We start from the raw sequence: 20,478 nt of genomic DNA, 5'->3' as shown, positions 1-20,478 counted from the left end.
AAGACAGCCAAAATATGAAGTTCCAAGACCACTCTCCTCCCCCAAAAAGAGTATGTACAGAGAAGTAACCCAACATTCAGTGCTGCTTTTCACCTTGAGACATTTACAGATCCACGTATGTTCTGAAAAACTGAGCAGAACTCTCAGCACTCTCATGGAGCTAGGGAGACAAAAATGGAAGTTTGGGACTCATCAAGCTAGAGGGGCCCTGGAAAAACAGATACTCTGTTGGGACCACTAAAGGGCTAAACTCTATGAGTAAAATTGAACTAAAAATGGGCCAGGCTTCCTAAGACTGAAAATCAAATCAGAATCAGCTCAAACACTGATGTCTTTCAGACTTTTTGCTACTTCCTGTTAAATGCAAAAGCAAATTCTCTAAAGGAAAATATCATCCAGATCCTCAAATGTCTGACATTCAACCAAAAATAAACAAGGATATCAGGAAACGTAACTAAATAACTGAAAACCAAGAAAGTAATAGAATATAAACAGACCACTTGGAGATTCAGTTATTTAAGTATCTGACATGAACTCAAAAAACAAACAAACAAACAAAGAAAAAAACACATATGGGGCTTCCCTGGTGGCGCAGTGGTTGAGAATCTGCCTGCTAATGCAGGGGACACGGGTTCGAGCCCTGGTCTGGGAGGATCCCACATGCCGCGGAGAGGCTAGGCCCGTGAGCCACAACTACTGAGCCTGCGCGTCTGGAGCCTGTGCTCCGCAACAAGAGAGGCCGCGATAGTGAGAGGCCCGCGCACCGCGATGAAGAGTGACCCCCGCTCGCCACAGCTAGAGAAAGCCCACTCACAGAAACGAAGACGCAACACAGCAAAAATAAATAAATAAAATAAATTAAAAAAAAAAACACACATGATTTAAAAAATAGACGGCAAGATGGTGAAGCCCAGAAGATAACTAGATATTAATAAAAGTATTAAATAGAAATTCTAAGGCTGAAAAATAAAATAAATACAATTAGAGACCTAACAGCAGGTTTAAAAGCACACTAGACACAGCCATAAAGAGGATTAAATGAAGTGTAAGGCAAGTCAACACAAATAAAGCACAAGGAGACAAAAGTATGAAGAATGTATAAGAGACATGTGAAACATGGTGGGAAGATTCAGCAAATTGGTTTTTCAATTCCAGAAAGAAGGCAAGGAGAATGGGGCCAAAGATTTGAAGATACAGAAGTCAAAATTTTCCAAAATTGGTGAAGCCATAAAAGTTATAAATTTTGTAATGACATATAGGTTTTTGTCTGAAAACGTGGGTGAATAATAATGACATTTACTAAAGATGTGTAACACTGAGGAGGAGAGGCTTGAACCAGGGTGGGATTAGAGGAATCAAGAATTCAGTTTTAGATATGTTAATGTCAAGATGCTTATTATATCTTGAAAATGTTGCATAGGCAATTTGATACAGAACAGATGGGTGAAAAAAATCAGAACCCATAGGTTTTTGTTCTATTTCTACCTACCAGGCTGCTTTGCGACAGTTGGTACATTACTCTCAGTTCCTTTCTCTACGAATGACTTGTCATTTTTCATTAGGGATTAAAAACTTTATTAAAATACAAAGACTATTTGAGTACTTAATGTTATTTTGAATGTGTATTCAAAATAAATTGTGGGATATCTGAAATCTGGTTTTTGAAGAAATTTAGCTGCTGGTGATGAGCCATGAGGAATTCTGGTATGGCTGTGTTCATTTTCTCATTAGAGTTTTAGTGGACTGATTCAGTCATCTTGTCTTGCATTTATTACTCTCTACTCCATGCTTTTCTCTTTGTGGAAATTTAAGGGATGAATTTATTAGATCCTAAGTACTTTGTAGCTGGTTATGATTGCGCAGTTCTCATTGGCATGATTGTAACTGATGATCAATGGAGTTCTTCAGATTTTTATAATCAATGATATGTATCACCCTTTTTTTGTCTGAATGTTAAAGTTAGAGTGAACATAGGGATAGGGGTGGGGAAGGGTGGCTGTATCACAAGAGAAAATCTTGCAGAGGAATCCTTAATTCAAATATTAAATGTGAATTAAATTTAAAATTTAGCTTTAAATTAAACCAGCCTGAAATTAAACTAGTCAAATTATAATATAGAGAGAACTAAAAAAAAAAGACGAAAGGTAAATGTCTCTGATAGTTAGATTTAGGATTTGATTAAAAATATTGACAGTCAAGATGGATGTATATGTTATTTAAAACAGGAGGAGATCACCTAGGAAGCAGACCTAGAAAACTGAAATTTTGCAAAGATATAGCTCTGGCCACACTGATACTTAGGATCTAATTCAAGGAAGAGATTCCAGCAAAGGATTCTGGGGAAGGACCAGTTAGTTGAGATGGGAGAAAAATTCAGGAGAGGTGGAAGTCCTGGAAAGCAAGTGAATAAAGCAAAATTTGATCATTAATACTAGATGTTACTGAAATGTCAAGATGAAAATTGGGAATCCACCACTGGAATTGTAAATTTGGGAGTCACTGGTGACCTTGAGAAGAACTGTTTTAATGAAGTGATAGGGATGAAATTATGATTTGAATGGGTTCATGAGAGAATGGGAGATCTATGCCCTGGTCATGGTAGCCTAGGTCATTCATTTCTTTCCACTAAGAAAACTCAAAAACGGATGAAATATTTGTAAAAACTTCTAAAAGCATAAAAGAGCTGACAAAATATTGAATCACTACAAAGATACTATAAAGGAGGAGATGCTAATCCAGGGAATGGAAATCTGCAATATGGGGCTGCTTTTGCCCTGGGGTATCTACTAATATGAAAGAGTGAGCAGTACATCTAGTAGTTTCAAAGAATTGGGTAGCCAGAGTTTTAGTCTAGAGTTTTCCAAGGAAGAGATGCTTGTTAAATCATCATACACTTTGGGTTAGTGCCCTGAAGGGATGCATGCTAATAAGGAAAAAGGAAGGAGTAGAACAGCTTTCACACTGATGCACACTTAAACTCATTTTATTAGTCCAGAAAAATATACAGCCCTGAAATTAGACTGAAATGATCCTGGATTGTTATTTTTCTCCTAACAAACTGTGTTTGGCAGAGGGAAGAAAAAAAAAAAAAACCCTCTCACATGGATAGATAGATAGATACATGATAAAGAAAGTGTAGTAAATCATTAAAAAATGTTAAAGGTAGAGTCTAGGTGGTGACTCTACAAATGTTCACTGTAAAATTCTTTAAATTTTTAATATTTTTGAACATTTAAAAAATAAAATGTGGCAAAAGAAGACAGCTGTCTCTGGAGGAAAGTAATATCATCTTAGGTCTCAAATCATGTTCAAAATTTATTTTTCAAATACAATGTGCAACAGACAATAAAATATAACTAGGCATATGCGAAGACAAGAAAACATGAAGAAGAACCAGCACAAACAACAAAGAACAGAGACCTACAGATATTGCACACAGAAAAGGCACCAGACATAGACTAATAAACAATTATGATTTCTATGTTTAGAGAAATAAAAGCTCAACTTAAATTCAGCAAAAAGCTTTAAATTAAAATGGATATTGTGGATGTGAAATGAACCAAATAGAAGTTTAGAACTAAAAACTGTAATAATTAAAATTGAGAATGCAATGGTTGAGTTTAACAACAAAATAAACTTAGCAAGAGACAAACAGTAAACTTGATGGTAGCTAAGAATAAACTGTCCATTATAAAGCATGGAGTGACAAAAAGATGAGGAATACATGAAAGACAGTGAAAGACAGACAGCTCAGTGAGTTGGTCTAACACAGATTCAATTGGGGACCTAGAACTAAAGGAGGTGAAGAATGTAGAAGATGCAATATTTAAAGTGATTCTGGACCAAAATTTTCCAAGGGTTTTGAAAACTATCAATCCACAGATTTTAATTGTTTAACAAATCTAAACTCACAGAAAATAAAAAGAAACCTATGCCTTGATACATCATAGACAAACTGCCCAAAACCAAAGACAAAGAGAAAATCTTAAAAGTATTAGGGGTAGTGGTGGTAGGTGACAGATTATTTCAAGAGCAACATTAGACTAACAGCTGCTTCTTAATAGCAACAAAGCTAGAAGACAGAGGAATGAGATCAATAATGTAATGTATGAAAAAATCTCCTGTCAGCCTAGAATTCTTTATCCAGTGAAAAATCCTTCAGGAATCAAGGTGATACAAAATATTTTCAAACAAAAAATGAAAACAGTTGTCACCAGAAGACCTACATTAAAATAAATACCTAAGGATTTTTTTTCAGACAGAATCAAAATCACCCCAGTTAGAAGAAGAGAGATACAAGAAAAGATAGGGGAAAAATGATAAAATGCAGGTAAATATAAAGAAATACAGTAAGGTCAGCAGTTGACCAGGCTTAGGATTCGATAGGTTGAATAATTAGAGTTGGCTCTGGGATACAGGGGTGATCCTTAAGTGTCTGGGTACCTGGCCCTAGGGAGATTAGGGCAGAGGACTATTAACTCCTAGAGTATGAGTGTTCAGTAAAGAAGACAGCTGGAGTATGGGCTTTGGGTTGGTTGGTATACATATGAAAGGTGTGCTTGCAGTGGAGTCTTTTGCTTCTCTAGGAATTAGCTGGCCCTGGGAGGAGTAGCCTCACCTCTGTCAGTGAAGCCCCAGATGCCTGAAAATCAAGAATACAGAAAATAGAGTTAATATAGGTGCAGGCACTTTTCCTGGCCCTGGTGATCTGGGGGCACTGTTCCCTTTAATATTTTCGGTGGTTCTTTCCCTGGACTTGGGTAGTTTTCCTCAAATGCATGTGTTGATCAGTACCCAACTGAGTACTTGAGACAAACCTTTTACAGACATCCAGAGTGCCTCCCCATTGCAGTGCTCTTCTCTTCAGTACTCTGCCTTACAGACCCTAGCAACTCTGCTTTCCTTGGCTCCCAGATCCATCTCCACACCTCAGAGATACCACCAGCTTTCCTGGGGTTTCCCCTGCAAAGGCTTACTGACCTGCTCTAGGCAGTAAGTGGAGGTCACTGCAAGTCCTGACACCTTGATTTCTTGCCTTTCAGGGAGCACAGGCCTTAGTTTCCTTATGTCCAGAGTCTTTAGAGATATTTTTTCATATATTTCATCTAGTTTTTCAGTTGTTTCAGGTGGGAGGATAAATCTAGTCCCTGCTGCTCAGTTTTGTTTGGCAGTAGAAATCGAACATCAGATTTTGATGAGGCACATATTATAATTTCTAAGGTAAGAACTAATAAAATATCTTCCCCCAAATACAATTTCCAAACCAATAAAGAAATAGATGGAAAAGCTAATTAATCTAAAATAAGACGAGAATGGAGCGAAAAAGTAATAGAGGACAAGCAAAACAAACAGAAAGGCACAGTAAAATGATAGATTTAACCCAAAATATATTAGTAATTACATTAAAAGTTAAATATACTAAATTATGCCATCAAAGGGCAAAAATTATACCAGATTAAATAAAAACTATGTGCTGTTTTCATATATACAGCAAGAACAAAGGTTGACAAGAAATGAGTTAAGCATTTATCTCAGGTAGTTAGAAAAGAACTGCAGCTCAATCCAAAAAGAAGAAGGAGATAATAAAATAAGGCCAGACATTAATGAAATAGCTATCATGAAAAAAAATCCAAAAGACCCATGGCTATTGAAGATGTTAATGCTGTAATTTTAAAACTTCAACAATAACCCAAACAAACAAAACAAAACAAAACAACCCTTTGGAACTAGATGGATCATTGGCAAACTCTACCAAACATTTATGGGAGAGTTAGCACACCAACTTTTCCAGGGAATTGAAAAAGAGGGAACACCTCCTACCTCATTTTTATGAGGCCTGCCTAACCTTACTACTCAAACTGGCAAAGCTTCTATAAGAAAGGGATAATTAAGGCTAATATTACTCAAGAAAATAGATTCAAATATTCTAAAGCAAATATGTGCAAGTAGAATGCAGCAATACATATATTAGACAATGTATTATGACCAAATTGGATTGACTGCAGGAATGCCATGTTGGTTCCACTTATGTATTTATAAAATGCCTCAGTGAGGTTTGTCTCATTCCTTTCATAGAATAAAGGAAAAAATATATGGTTATTTCAATAGATGCAGAAACAAAATTCACAATCACTTATGGTAAATATTCTTTGCAAACTGGGCATAGAAGGAACTTCCTTACCTACGAAACGCCTGTAGCTAACATCACACTGTGAATCACATGGTCAATATGAGTTGGCAGTGTGATGTAGTTGCCAAAGCACTTGACCCGATCTTCTAAGGAAGCACAGTGCTTTGCTCCAGGAAGGCAAAGTCCTGCTTTATTTACTCTGCTTAGGTGAGACAAGACCTGAGATATTGTGCTGGTTTCAGGGGCCCTAGTCTAACAGGGACGTGGGCCAACTGGAGAGACCCAGAAAAGATGGCAAAGACCAGAAGACATGGTAAGTGAGCAATGATGAAAGCAACTAAGGAGAAGAAAGAACTTAACAAGTGGCCAGGGTTTTCTGGGCAGGAGGTGTCAACTTAATTTGAGTGTCTTTGGAAAATAGAACTAGTACTAGAGAAGGGTAGTTAAAGATAGATGCACTTAGGAACTCTACAAAGAAGAACATTTTAACGAATAAAACTCTCTGAAAATAAAAACCATCTGCTAAATTCTCTAATGCTGTTAGTGTTTATGAAGAGTCTGGATGAGCCCTCAGCAGGGGTATTGCAGAAAGGGTTGGGATGAATTTGCAACATCTAAGATGATTTCTAACCCTAAGATTCTCTAATTCAACAACCATAGATGAGAACTTTAGCGCTTTTTACCAAAAAGCCATTGCAAGTTTACTCCATGATGCCTTTTGGTTACAAACACAACAGCCCTACCAGAGTGGCTCTAAGTGTTAATGGCTTTGTAGCTCTTTTCTGAATTTTGTTAGAAACCACTGCTAAAACTTACTCTCCAAGAGGCTATTTTGCTTACATCATCATTGATAAACTCTAAAGTCGTTTTAGTAAGACTCTAGGTCAGTCAAAATAATGTTGCATATGGGTACTTAGAAGTTCATCACTTAGCTTCTACTTTTGGAATCAGGATACTTAATAAATAAAAACTCGGGGAAATTGAACTGGTTTCTCAACATCCCTGAATTTGCTCATGACTTCCTGAACTTTTCTCCTCCATTATACTCAGTTTACATATCATGTTTCTTCTCTTGAGACTGGATTTCCAAACTGACTTTCATATTTCTCCCCGCCTTAACAGTTTTTAAATTAAATGACAGCAAAAAAAAGTAGCATTTAAACAAAATTTCTCATCTAAATTTCCTGAGAATCATTACTTCCTTAATGTACATCTAAGTTATTTGCCTAAATATCTACTACTTACTTGAACTGTGTTCTTTTAAATTTGTATCTCATTTCTATGATTTCATGAGTATATGAATGAATCATATTGCTAATAGTTTTTTCTATATATAAGCTCCATTAGAATATCTAGGTGGTTTTAATGTCTTGGTAGAGAGTTAGGGAATTTCTCTATTTCCTCCTACTCATCAGTTGTTCTTTCTCAGCTCAGTAGGGAGAGAGGGTGATTCACAAAGCAAAGCCTGTAAACCAGCTCTAGTCAAAGACCTCCGTGGCTTTGTGTCCAATGTCTGAAAGCCACTCCTGGTCTTATGTTTTATCTCTTCAGAAACATCTAAGCATTGAGGTAATGGTTAATGTCAAGGCTAGCTCTCTAACATCTAAATCCTAGTAATGCATCAAAAGGATTTATACACATGGGTATCATTTTTTCCCATCTTTTGTGATTTATGGTTTGTTCACATTGTCATGCTTAATATCACCTATGTTTCCCCAGTTACAATTCTTACTGTATTTCAGCTATGGTTGAAGGAAGCTTAAGAAAAGAAAATATTTGCCCCCTTCTTTTAAATACATAATTTTATTTTAGCAAATAAATATTAATTACTTTCTTCTTTATTATTTTACTGATTACTTTATCAAGCTTGCATTTTTAACAGGGCTAGAATAGAATAATTATATGTTTTAATACTGAGATATTTTTCAAGTATAACTAAAGATACTTTTAAGGATTACTACTTTTCAGGATTTGTTTTTACCTACACATAAATTTTAATATTACCACAGTTATGGGTGTAGTCTTAAGGAATCCTTCCACATTTATTTTTAAATTTACTTAAAAATTTTATTATAGCTATCTATTAGAAAGTATGCTATTACAATGGTTAATATAAATCTCAAATGGTGCTCAATATTTTCAACAACACACTAGTAACCCATCAAGTGATATTTGTAGGGAATATTAACACTTAAAATATCAATTTATAGATTTTTACATGAGTTCTATACAATTTTCACAAACTGAAACATTTGAAAGACGAGAATCAGGTATTTCACTAATACACATACCTAATTTTCTTCAAATTCATTTATTTAGAATTTCATCAATTAGATTATAAACCTTTATTATAATTTTCCTAAATAAAGTTGTATTCTATATAATAAATTACAAAGCATTCAGAAAAAAATTACAAAATGCATGGGTGTTTTATTGTAACCCAAGATTGGGTAGAATTTGGTACAACACTAATATGTTAGGGGTTCCTTCCGAGAGAGGTTAGTTACTAAAAATCTAGAAATGCTGGAAGCAATTTATTATGACCTGGTCCTATAGCATGGACCCTGAAGGCTCTGTCAGAGCAATAATGAACAATTAAAAATCAAAAAGTGGTTAGCAAGTCAATACAGTCAAATTTGACCTTATAGTAATTTTATGTTAAAGAGACCAAAACTACACTTAGGAGCTGGGTTTCCCAGGCTATAGATCAAGCTAGGCTTTTTCCTATCTTCATTTAATAAACTGTTGTCTAAATAAATAAAAGGTGAATGAACTTTCAGCAATAGGGTAAGTTTTTAGAGAGGCCGATAAAGAACATTTTCCCCATGGGATATATAAAAATAAGGTAAAGAATTTTTGTGCTGCATCCTTTGCAATCAGATTTGAAAATGACATGGGGAAATATAAATATCTCTTACTCTAACAGGAGCAATAAAAATGAACTCAAAATTACACAACTCAAGATTCAAGACCAGCACTAACCACGACAGTGTGAGACGGGGCTACTTAAAGTTAAATTTTAATTAATCAAATAGAGTTTAAAATTCACTTCCTCAAATGCATTTGGCAGCATTTCAAATGCTCAGTAGCCAAATACGGCCCGTGGTTGTTTTATTGGACAGCATAGACATAAAATATTTCCATCACCATAGGAAGTTCTATTGGACAGCACTGCTCTAGAATAGAAGAGAGGAAAGGTACGTGTATATCAAAGGGAAAAGAGCCTAAATCCTGTGCATGGACAGTATCCATAGCACAGGTGGTCCTTCTTTTCCTCCTTTTTCTCTCCTTCAATTTTTATTTAACCAGAAAATCCATACTTTCCAAAAAGTTGTTCTCTGGTCCTTTTGAAGCAATAGTATATTTTTTCTGAGAGCAAGCATTGCTGACAAAAACTGATCAGTTCTTTAAAAACATAGCCTAAACTTTACTAATTGGCAAGGCACTGATAAGGCATACCAGTATTAGAGTAGTAGAACTGTGTGACACTAAACCTTTATAGTTGTAAGGGAAAAAAATCAATAGTACAAATTGTACGTGGGCATTGAGATGAATATCTTGGTTACTGAGAATGGATTGGATCTCCGTAGCCTGGACTCCCTTAGATCTCATTGCTGTCTCCAGGAAGAGTTCTGTGTGGTCAACCAGGAAGAGATGAAGCCACATAATCCTGCAGGTTGTTCATGGAGGGATGTCCTCAGGCTCGTGATTTAGGAGAGCAAGTGAACCAGAGAATGGGTTGGAGTAGGGGGTCGAAAAGGCTCTTTAAGACAGAAAAAATGCTACACCATGTAAATTCCAACCTTCAGAAACCCATTCCAGGAAAACCACAGTGACTCAGCAGGAAGAGTGCTTATTTGAAGAAATATCTCTAAATTGGAGACTCCCAAACTCTGCATTTGATTAAACACACTTAAGAAGAAAACACCCTCATTTTGTGTCGGCCTATTAGCTTGAAATGATTAAAATGATATCATTACCACTTATAAATTTTATATCTCCCTTAAAGATTACATTTAAAAAAACACTTAAATGATACCATGCTGCCATGAAAGGCAGTTTCTCCTCTCACTGAAATAATATTCCCTTAGGGTCAGATTTACATCTCGTGCAACGCCATGGGAGAATTAGACTCCAAGAAAGCCAAAGAGAATCCTCATAGAGTTACATAGGATGAAAATTTGGCTCAGACATTATTTTTTAGATAGAAACTGATAAACAGAATAAAAGTTAAAATATACAGAAATGGGGATCCGAGGTAACAATGCCAAAAGAAAGGGGCCTTTTGTTGTTGTTGTTTCCAGGATTTTTTTTCCCCTCCTTCTCTGTGCTATTTTGAACAAATTCTCTCCTGGTCTCTTTTTTGCTGGTGCTGCTAGAGCTTGCTAATATGAAAAACTAGGAATTCAAACAAAAATAAAATGGTTCCTCGTCTTATTTACCCTTCATAACGATGAGCTCTGAGTTGCATACTCTTTATGTGTCTCAAACTGTGATCTAAAAGTTGAGACTCCGTGCTGAAATTATTCCATGGGACATGCTAACCACAGGACAGCAAGTACACAGAATGCCTCTTCTACTCTCTTCAAGAGACATCACCCTGTGCTGGGGCATATTCATGCTTAGAAAACCAATGAGGTCTCATGCTTATTAGAATTGCAAATGTGAACCTCAAGATGTGTATGTTGCAAGTGTACAAGTGATGCATTTTATTTCTTTTTCTTACAAATCACTTTCTTGCTTGTATTTTCTTTGCTTTATCTTTGCTTTATTGCTGTCATAAAATAATCGAGTATATTTTTGTGGTAATTCCAAGAACAGATGAACTGTACTCTGTTTTACTTAGTATCATTCAAATAGCCTCAAACAGCTCTTTCTCATTTCAAAAATCCAGACTCTGTAGTTCTCCCTCACTCTTGTAAAAAACATAATTTACTTTCGAGTTGCATGTAATATTTCCATGTTACATATTTTGGGCTGCTCCTAAATTACTTTTTGATTGATATTTTTTGGCTGAAATTCAATTCCACAACCACAAACCATTGTAAAGAAGGTGGGAAATGCTGTTTTATACCTGCATTAGGCATATTTTCACATATTCCTAAAATGCTAATTGCTGATTTTAGAGACATAAAGCTAATTAATCCCATGAAGTCTGTAAAAGAATTATTTGAAGCTCACATCATTGCCTTATTTCTGTTGCAGTGGTACCTATGTGTGGTTTCTATGCACTGTGTTTGGTACATTTCAAATGTCTAGGTGTTTTTCTGATGAAGAAGCCAATTTTCCTCCAGCTTACAACCCAAAAGACCAGACCACTGTATTCAGAGAATATCTACCACATGCAGGACACTGCTCTAAGCCCTTATATGTCTTACTGTCTTCTTTAATTATCACAAACACTCTCTTATTGTCCCCACTTTGCAGACAAAGAAACTGAGCCCTGGAGATGTTAAGTGACTCGACCGGAAGCGGGGGAGGTCTCACAGCTGGAAAATGGTGGAACTGTAATTTGGTCCCCAGAAAATCTGACTTCAGAGAATCTATAACAATGGAGAAAACGCACATCTGGATGTTTAAATCATCATGAGGAATGGTAAGGAAGTTTTTGTATTTAGTTGCTAATTACTGTTTAATTCTCATTGACATCTACAACACAGTGATGGTTTATATGTAAGGGTTGAAAGGAATGATGCTGAACTTATTGGACACCCGCCATGTGCATACCCCTCTGCCAGGCACTTTATGTGTCATTTCATATGATTAGCAGGAAAGTTTTAAAATGCTGTTTGACTTCCTATTATGCCAAAATAAAGCTACTTCTCTTTTAATATTCAAGTTTCTTCTACTAAATTATGTTGAAATATACCTGAAAGAAGAGATTATTGTAAAAGTATCACTAAGATTAGAAACAAAGGAACGATTGAATTCAAAGATTAATTGCCTATTTTCAACATTTGTCGCAATATGGAGACAGTTGAGATATACAAGCGTATCATATTATGGTAATATGTAAGATTAAAAAGGTGACAAAATATTTTTAAAATGAGGAAGACATAAATCTATTACCTATCAATCTATCTATCCATCTATCCATCTGTCTATTCATATATCCATTCACCCTATCATCCATCCATTTTATTTTCATACAAGAATCTTTGTAGAGAATTATGGGTTTTGTCACCTTGTGCCATGGATGCGTAATAGCTCCAAATTTCTTTTTGCGGATAGACTTCAATCCATAATAGTTATGTGGCTTCATTAAACTTTTCCAAGGAAAAGATGACAGAGAAAGAAGTTTTCTATTGGAAACATATGGTTCAGTTTTTCTCTCCTCAAGTTCCCAGAGTTCCTCTTAGCATTGTCACTTCTCCTCGGGCTTCCATCTATTCATCCCAGTGCAGCCTCTGGTCAATTCTAGAACAACCATCCTACTCCAGTGAGAGTTATTATTCCATATGAGCAGCCTGGGTGGCGAGCTGGAGCAAGTGTGAATGCCTATCCCTGTGTAGGGGAACAGTGTGGAGGAGGCTAAGGGTGGGGCTTCAACCGAAGACTTCTTTGAATGAAGGGACTCAGGGAAATCTAAGAGATGATGGTGGCATGTAAGAAACATGTGCATGTATCAGGATAAGAGGAGGAAACTGTTCTCTTGCCCAAAGACAGTAAGCACTCACTCCTACCTTCTCACTGTGGGGAACTATAAGAGGCATTTTCCATCCTCGTTAGAAAGTTAGCCAGGACAAGAGTTGGTTATCCACTCTAAAGTGTAATAGTAAAGGCAGGAATGTTGAAATATCCATATGTGTATCTACAAGGCTACCATACTGTCCATGATTATACAATCATGTATAAAGCACATTGTTGTTGCTTTATACATGATTGTATAATGAATTACCTAGAAATCTGGAGAATCCTGGAAATAGCCCACAGTATGAAGCAGCATGGTAGAGTACTGAAAGTATTGTCTTATCAGAGGTTTAATCTCTGTGCTACCCTACACTAGCTCCATGGACTAGGGTTGAAATTATTTTATCTGGCTGAGGACTTTTCCTAAGATGTAGTATGTAGATAAGTATTATTGGGTTGTCGTGAGGATAAAGTGAAACAATGTGGTAAGAATATCTAGTATTTACTAAATGCTTATTATGGGTAACATATTGTTCTAAGTTTGTCGTGAGTATCTGTGGGGTAGGTATTATTTTTATTTTTACTTTTTTCAGATAAAAAAATGAGATCCAACTACCCAAGGTTTCACAGCTAGTAAGTGATGAGTTAAGGTTCAATCTCAGAACTCTAGTGCTAGCGTCCACACTCTACCATTGTGTTCTACTGCCACCCTGATTAACTATTGCTATAAGAATATATACAAAGGGCTTAGCACAGCACCTGATTCACAGTTAGGGGAGGAAAAAAATTCATTCATTTGGCCAATACTTATTGATTATCTACTATGTGGTAGACACAGTCCTAGACACTGAAAGTAGAATAATAAGGCAAAAATCCCTGACTTCACAAATGCAAAAAATACATTAATAAAATACGTGAATAATTTTAAGTAGTGATTAATATCGTAAAGGCAATAAGATACATCAATGACACAGAGCGTGTATCAGTGGTAATGGGGAAGGCCATGTTAGCTCACATAGTCAAAAATGACTGAGGAACTGATATTTGACCTGAGATGTAAATGATAAAAGGGAAACAGCCCTGCAAAGACCTTAGTGAAGAATTTTCCAGCTAGAAGAAATAGCACCGCCAAGGCCCAGAATGGGAATGAGTGTGGGTTCGAGGAACCTAAAGAAGGCCCCACTCATGTGGGGTTTGGGAGTGGAAGGTAAAAGTTGTAGGCAATGATTAGCTAGATTACTAGGCACTTCAGAGCATGGTGAATGGTTTGGAATTTTTCTTGGTATAATGGGCCATTTGGGGATTTTATGGAGAGTAGTGATATCATCTGGTTTAGCTTTGAGCATATCACTCTGACTGCTAACTGGAGAATGGAGGGTAGGCAGCAAGGAAACCAATAAGATGATACCAAAGATGATGATGGCTCAGGCTAGAGTTTTGTGACGCCAAGAAGTGGTCAGATTAAGAACGTATATTCGAGGTAGTATTGACAAGATTTGCTAATTCACTAAATGTAGATATAAAGGACAGAGAGGAATTAGGATGATTTTAAAGATTTAACATAAATAACTAGGGGAATGTTGGGATGAAGCAGGGACGGAGAGTGCATGGGTAGAAGAACAAAGAATTCTGCCTTAGGTATGTTATATATGAGCAAATACGTAGCAGCCATCAGCTGTCTACCTCCCAAGGATGTCATGGGGGAAAATAAATGTGGTTTGCAAATGATATACTAATTTGAATTTAAATTTTGAATTGAATTTAAAATGCAGTTGGATTGGAATTTAAAACTTAGCTCACTGAATCTATGTTCTGAGAAAAAAAGGAGGAAATTCTTATGAGATTTTATATTGATCAGATTTAAGTTCTTAGAGCTCAGAGGTAGGAGCCATCAGGCAGCAAGTTGCTCCACAAATCCTACAAATCCCCTTAGTTTGTAGTCCCATCATCTCGATCTGAATTCACTGCTGCCTGATAGCTGGGACCTCAGGGAGGTCCTAGTTTGAGAGCTGAGTAACCTGGGTCTCAACTTGCCACGGCCACCATGACGGGGGCTGCTCTCCATCCCTACACCCTTGGTCTTCAGTCTTTGGGACAAAGATTGGATTTTCCCAGGGAGTGAGTACAGGGGTGGTGATCGGTGTGGTAGCTCAGTGTCTTTTTGTACTTTTCTAGGGGTGGGAAGGACTGCCAATAACTGCTTTGTTGCAAATTTAGCCTAATTTCATGACAAGGGAAATTGGCCAGCCTGCTTTTGTAGGTGGTCCACTCCCCGTTTCCATGTCTCCCATTTGTGTCTTCTCACCTTCATGAAGGTGGCATGACCAACTTGATACCAAGGACACCAGGGCAGGCTCCACCTGCAGCACCATCTGGAGAATCTGGCCCAGATCTTTCTTTCAAGCGTCTAGGAGCGACCATGGTGTGACTTTTGTCCAGATACTCAATTTAAGAGTGCCTTAGGTGAGTGGTTTTCTGTGGAATCCTGAGGGAGAGGGGAAGCCAAGCATGAGCAGCTCCGGGCCTCCCGCCTCATGTCTGCCAACAGCTCCCAGTTTTCTGTTTTAGATTTCGGAATTCTGAATGAGGTTACATGTGGAACCGCTGGAGGAAAAAAGAAATGTTTGAAAAGCACTGTTTAGACGAATAGGCCTAAGATTTTCAAAACCAAGCCGACAGATTAGATCTGTGCCTTTCCTCTAACTTTAATTTACCTCAGAAACATTTTGCAGAGAAGTAAAAACAGATCTGGGAGCTGAGGTGCAGAAATATTGTCTGGCCCCCCCTTATCTATATACCATTTATCTGCACAAGTAGGGAGGGAAGAATAACATATCTTTCTTCCTTTGGCTCCGAGGGTCGGCCTGGATTGTTAAAACTTCTTTTGGCTCTGGTTTAGCCCAAAATCCTCATCAAGCTCCTATGTTGTTGCAGAAAAAAGATTTAGTGATTGTTGCTCTGTCATTTACAAGTTTTCTGACCACTGGTGTTGACCTCCATGCATGTAGTAAGAATAGGTGGAAGAGCTGATGGCTTTTTTCTTTCTTTCTTCCTTCAGATTACTGCTGAGTTTTCAGAACCACGGCTCAGAAGTCATCAAAATAAAAAAATTTCCCTCCGGTCATCTTTGTTAGGTCCAGAAGATGTGAATCAGCTTGTGGGTTTACCAGGATGATTTATTGTTTTCTGTGGAAAACTAGAGAGTTCGGTTAGGCCAGCAGCTTCCTTCTGCCTCTCTCTCCTCTTACACTCTAGCCCCAGCCATTGTGTAATTGGGTTTACAAAAAGAAAAAGAAAAAAAAAAAAAGAACATGGAAAAGTTTCTCAACTGAACTAACACACAGGGGACTTGTACTGCATCCAGAAATCCAGCAAGTCCTTCGGGAACCTGGCAGACAGATTCTGGCGTCAACAGGGCACCAAGCTCCAGCTCCAGCTAAAGGTCTACAAACAATGGAGCTGTCCAGAGAGCCCCGAGGCTCTGATACCTGGACCTGCTTACAGATACCGTTTTCAACGTCTGGGCTGGGTCCCATCAGTTATATCTATAAGCTGTGTTTAACAAGGCCACCATTAATGAGGTTCTGCTGTGTGCTCGACGAAGCCTTTTTTCTTTCAATTTAGTTTCACTGGGCTGTGCATCTCAGGATCGTTATGCTCTTTCCAAGTTGCTATTGAACTGAACTAAAGTAACCTTGAAGGAACAATATAAGTATAGCCAGACCTAATGTTAATTGCTTGGACTTCAAGGAAAAAGTTTCAAATAAGCTTCCTTTGAGTGCCCTCGCTCCCAGATGACTGCTGGACGCTCCTTCCCAGGACACCACCCTGCCCCCGCAGTCCATATGGTTTACTACAGGGGTTTCCCATGTCCTTATATGACCTCACACAACCGCTTAGGGGTAACACAGGGCCCTTCGTGGTAGCCCATCCACCAGCCACAGTTGATGGATTAATCGGGGAAAAGATATCACTTCCAAGTCTGTTCTCTGGGCTAAGTGTCTAAACTTGAGATAGAGATGCAGAGAGGTCCTGCCTCTGTGGCTGGAAGATAAATGCGGGGAAACCATGGGCAGCTATGTTTTGGGTCATTTTAAGAAGCTGTTTCATATCAAGGGCAAAAGAAAGTGATGTGCAGGGAGCAGCAGAGATTGGGGGCAAGTGAGGAGAATGGTTTCAGTTGTCCTGGGACCAGCTCGTCCCTAGCCTTCCCTGACCTCTGGTATTCAATATCTTGTTTTATTTTATTTTACTTTATTTTCTTTTATTTTATGGTTAAGTACATTTCTTTCAGCTAATTGGAGGTTTGCTTCTGTAACTTGCATCTGAAAAAGTCCTACTGAATATGCTCTTTAGTACGTCTTTGGGGGAACTTCTCCTTTCAGAGGCTATATGACAGTTACCAGTCAGTCAATTAATACTTACTTGCCTACGATGACAAGTTTGATGTGAAGCATGCTAGGCAAGAAAAAGACAGCGTTATGAATTTGGTGAAGTTTATCATTAGATTCTATTCCCCTTACTTTTAAGAAGCTCACTTTCCTAACTGTTTGACCTAGGCTTACGTTACCAGAATTGACTGAAATTGATTTCTCAGCAATTTTTTCCTCAGGCTTTATGTTATCCAAAGTGCTTGATTTAGAAAACAAAAACAAAAACCTAAGTCAAATAGGCGTAAGCAAAGAAAGGAATTTATTGTTGCTTATCACTAAAAAGTCTAGGGTATATCTAGTGAGAAAATGTTCAAAAGTGCTCAACTCTTGTCATCAGGATTTGCCCCTCTCTGTTCTCTATATTGGTTTAATTCTCAAGCAGCCTCTCTCCTCTTGGTGACACGATGGACAGAAGTTCTCAATAGTTGGTGAATTTTCCCTCCCAGGGATATTTGACAATGTGTGTTGACATTTTTGACTGTCACAACTGGGGACAGGGGTGGGCAGTGCTGCCGGCACCTAGTAGGTAAAAGCCAGGGACACTGTGAAACATCCTACGATGCTCAGCCCTTTCACCCAACAAAGAATTATCTGGCCCCAAATGTCAATAGTGTTAAGGTTAAGAAACCCTGCTTGAGGCATTCTATCACCAATGAAAGACAGCTTCATTGTCTAGAGAGATTTAGTGAAAGTTCAGGACTCATTGGCATTGGTTAGCTCAGCCTGGGTTATAGGCACATCCCTGAGGAAATCACTGTGGAACAGAGGGTGGTTGTACCCTCATAGGCAGGTCTGGGTCCAATACCCCACTGGTTATTAGGCAGGGAATTATTTCTACCCAAATTCCATGGACTTAGAGCGGGGGACGGGTGGTTCCCTAAAGGAAAATAATGATGTTCTTGCCAGAGAAAGGGTAATTGATACTTGGCTGTCAAGAAAAACAGCATCTACTAGAGTACGCTAGTTGGTTACCAGTGATTGATTCTATCAGATCAATGCCTGTGACTGTGCACATATGAGAGACCCTGAGGAGAAGGACGCCCTGGCCATTGTGTTCCTTTTCCTCTTGATCTGCGTGGGCTCTAGAGACAGTGTCCCCTTGTTTTTTGGTTAACCTAGAAGATTAACACCAGTGAAAGAACTTGCGTTAGGAATGGTCAGTCCGTGGGGTAGAGTTTAGGGAGCAGGTGGTACTTTAGAGGAGCTTTTGAATTATCATTGACTTCTCTGTCTATACTAAGCTGAGTTGCAGCCCTTGTAGCGGCTCATTGTGATAGGCAGAATGCTAAGAGTCCCAACATTTCCCAGCCTGCTGTATACACACTGCATCATCTCTATGAATAGGATGGGTTTTACTTCCATATTTAGGTTGTGTTATATGCACCATAGATCTTAAAATGGGGAGATTATCTGGATGGGCCTAACCTCATCACACGAGCCCTCTAAAAGCTGGAAGTGTTTTCAGTTGGTGGAAAAGAAGAAGTCAGAGATTCACAGCACGGGAAGGATTTGAAGCACTGTTGCTGGCTTGAAGATAGAGGGCCAGGCAAGGGCTGTGTGTGTGTGTGTGTGTGTGTGTGTGTGTGTGTGTTTCCTCTAGAAACTGAAAGTGTTCCCGTCTGAGAGCCAGCAAAGAAATGGGGATGTCAGTCCTATGATTCAAGGAGGTGAGATCCGCCAATAATCATGAACTTGGGAGAGAACCCTGAGGCCCAGATGAGAACAGCAGCACCGGCTGACACCGTGATTTCATCCCAGCGAGACCCTGAGCAGAGAATCCAGCCATGCCATTCTGGACTTCTCACCTAGAGAAATGGTGAGACAATATATTTTTGTTGTTTAAACAGCTAAGTTTTGGGTAATTTGTCATCCAGCAATAGAAAACGGATATAGTAATGGATTAGCTCAAGATTGCCCATTTCCATTGCCACTTAATGCTCAAACATTGCGTGGCAAAATGGCAGATGTAACCCTACAAGCAGCAATAAATGTTGCAGGAGGACAGGTTAGATTATGTAAAATGTTACTTGATTTGAAAAAACCACACGTGGATTCAAGGTAGGAAGGGCCACAGCTATTTTTCCCATCCATGAATCCACGAATGGAGAATTAGCAGTATTGTTCTACCTCCTTTCTTTGCCCTTTCCTCTCATGGAGCTCCAGCTACGATAAATTAGCCTTGGCTCTCTGGATTTGCCTTGTAGTCTCACATCTTCCCGCTCTGGGTCAAGCTCTTTCCTCTGCCTGCTGTGTTCTTCATCCCTGACTTTCCCTGGTAAATTTGACTCTTCTTTCAAGGTTTGGCTCAAGCGTAATTTCCTCTGTGAAGAATTCCTCCTGTTCTCCAGCTCATGGTGCAATAAATGTCTTCGTCTCTCTGTGCTTCAGATCTCCTTTGTCGAAGATAAGGATTTGGGGAGCAGGAAGTCCGACCTGATTGCTTTTGGTAATTCTCGTGGCCCCTGAGCCATGAGAACATCACGGGATTGTTGAACAGAAGTCTGCCCCAAGCCTTGGTGAGCTGTCACTACGGCAGGTCATCGGTTGGAACAGCTGGGGACAAGACCTCTTGAATGGGCTTTGCTTTACCATGTCTCTTGGCAGCTTTGGATGAAGAATCTCGTGTCCCCCGACAGTAGCAAGGTCTCACCATCCCAGCAGGTGACGCTGCTTGGATGAACTGCTGGGGCAAGGACATTTTCCCTTGCCTTCACTGAAACTGTCGATAAAAATTAATTATTTTCTGCAGAAGTTCACAATTCCTGGGTATCAGCTTCATCACAAGGAACACAGTGTGCACAGAATCAATTTCTTGAATAAATAAAAGACAGCAGAGCATGATTTCATAAAGAATTTCCTATGCTCGCTCACCTGTTAACATAATTCTGGTGTTTATATATTTGGAAAGTGTAGTGTATATGCCCCCAGGGGTCTGCAGGCTGGGGGCAATAGGATGCATCCCTGAGAAGGGCTGAGAAATCTGCCTGACTCAAAGAGTATTGGTAGGGATCCCAAGCTCTAGGCTGGCACGCAAGAGGGATATTTATTTTACTTCATCAGCTGTTGACTATGCCTCAGATAGCACCGTTTGTGGGAAGAGACTGATATCTTATTCTTGGTACTGAAAAGAAATGTCAGCTCAGGTTGTTTAGTGCACTTGGGACTTACTTCAAATATATTAGCAAAATCTAGCATTCTGTTTTTTTATTGAAGTATAGTTGATTTACAATATGACATAAATTTCAGGTGTACAGCATAGTGATTCAACATTTTTATACGTTATAC

The sequence above is a fragment of the Pseudorca crassidens genome, chromosome 17 (assembly GCF_039906515.1).
Source record: "Pseudorca crassidens isolate mPseCra1 chromosome 17, mPseCra1.hap1, whole genome shotgun sequence".
NCBI classification, from domain to species: domain Eukaryota; kingdom Metazoa; phylum Chordata; class Mammalia; order Artiodactyla; family Delphinidae; genus Pseudorca; species Pseudorca crassidens.
This window is presented reverse-complemented; position numbering follows the sequence as displayed.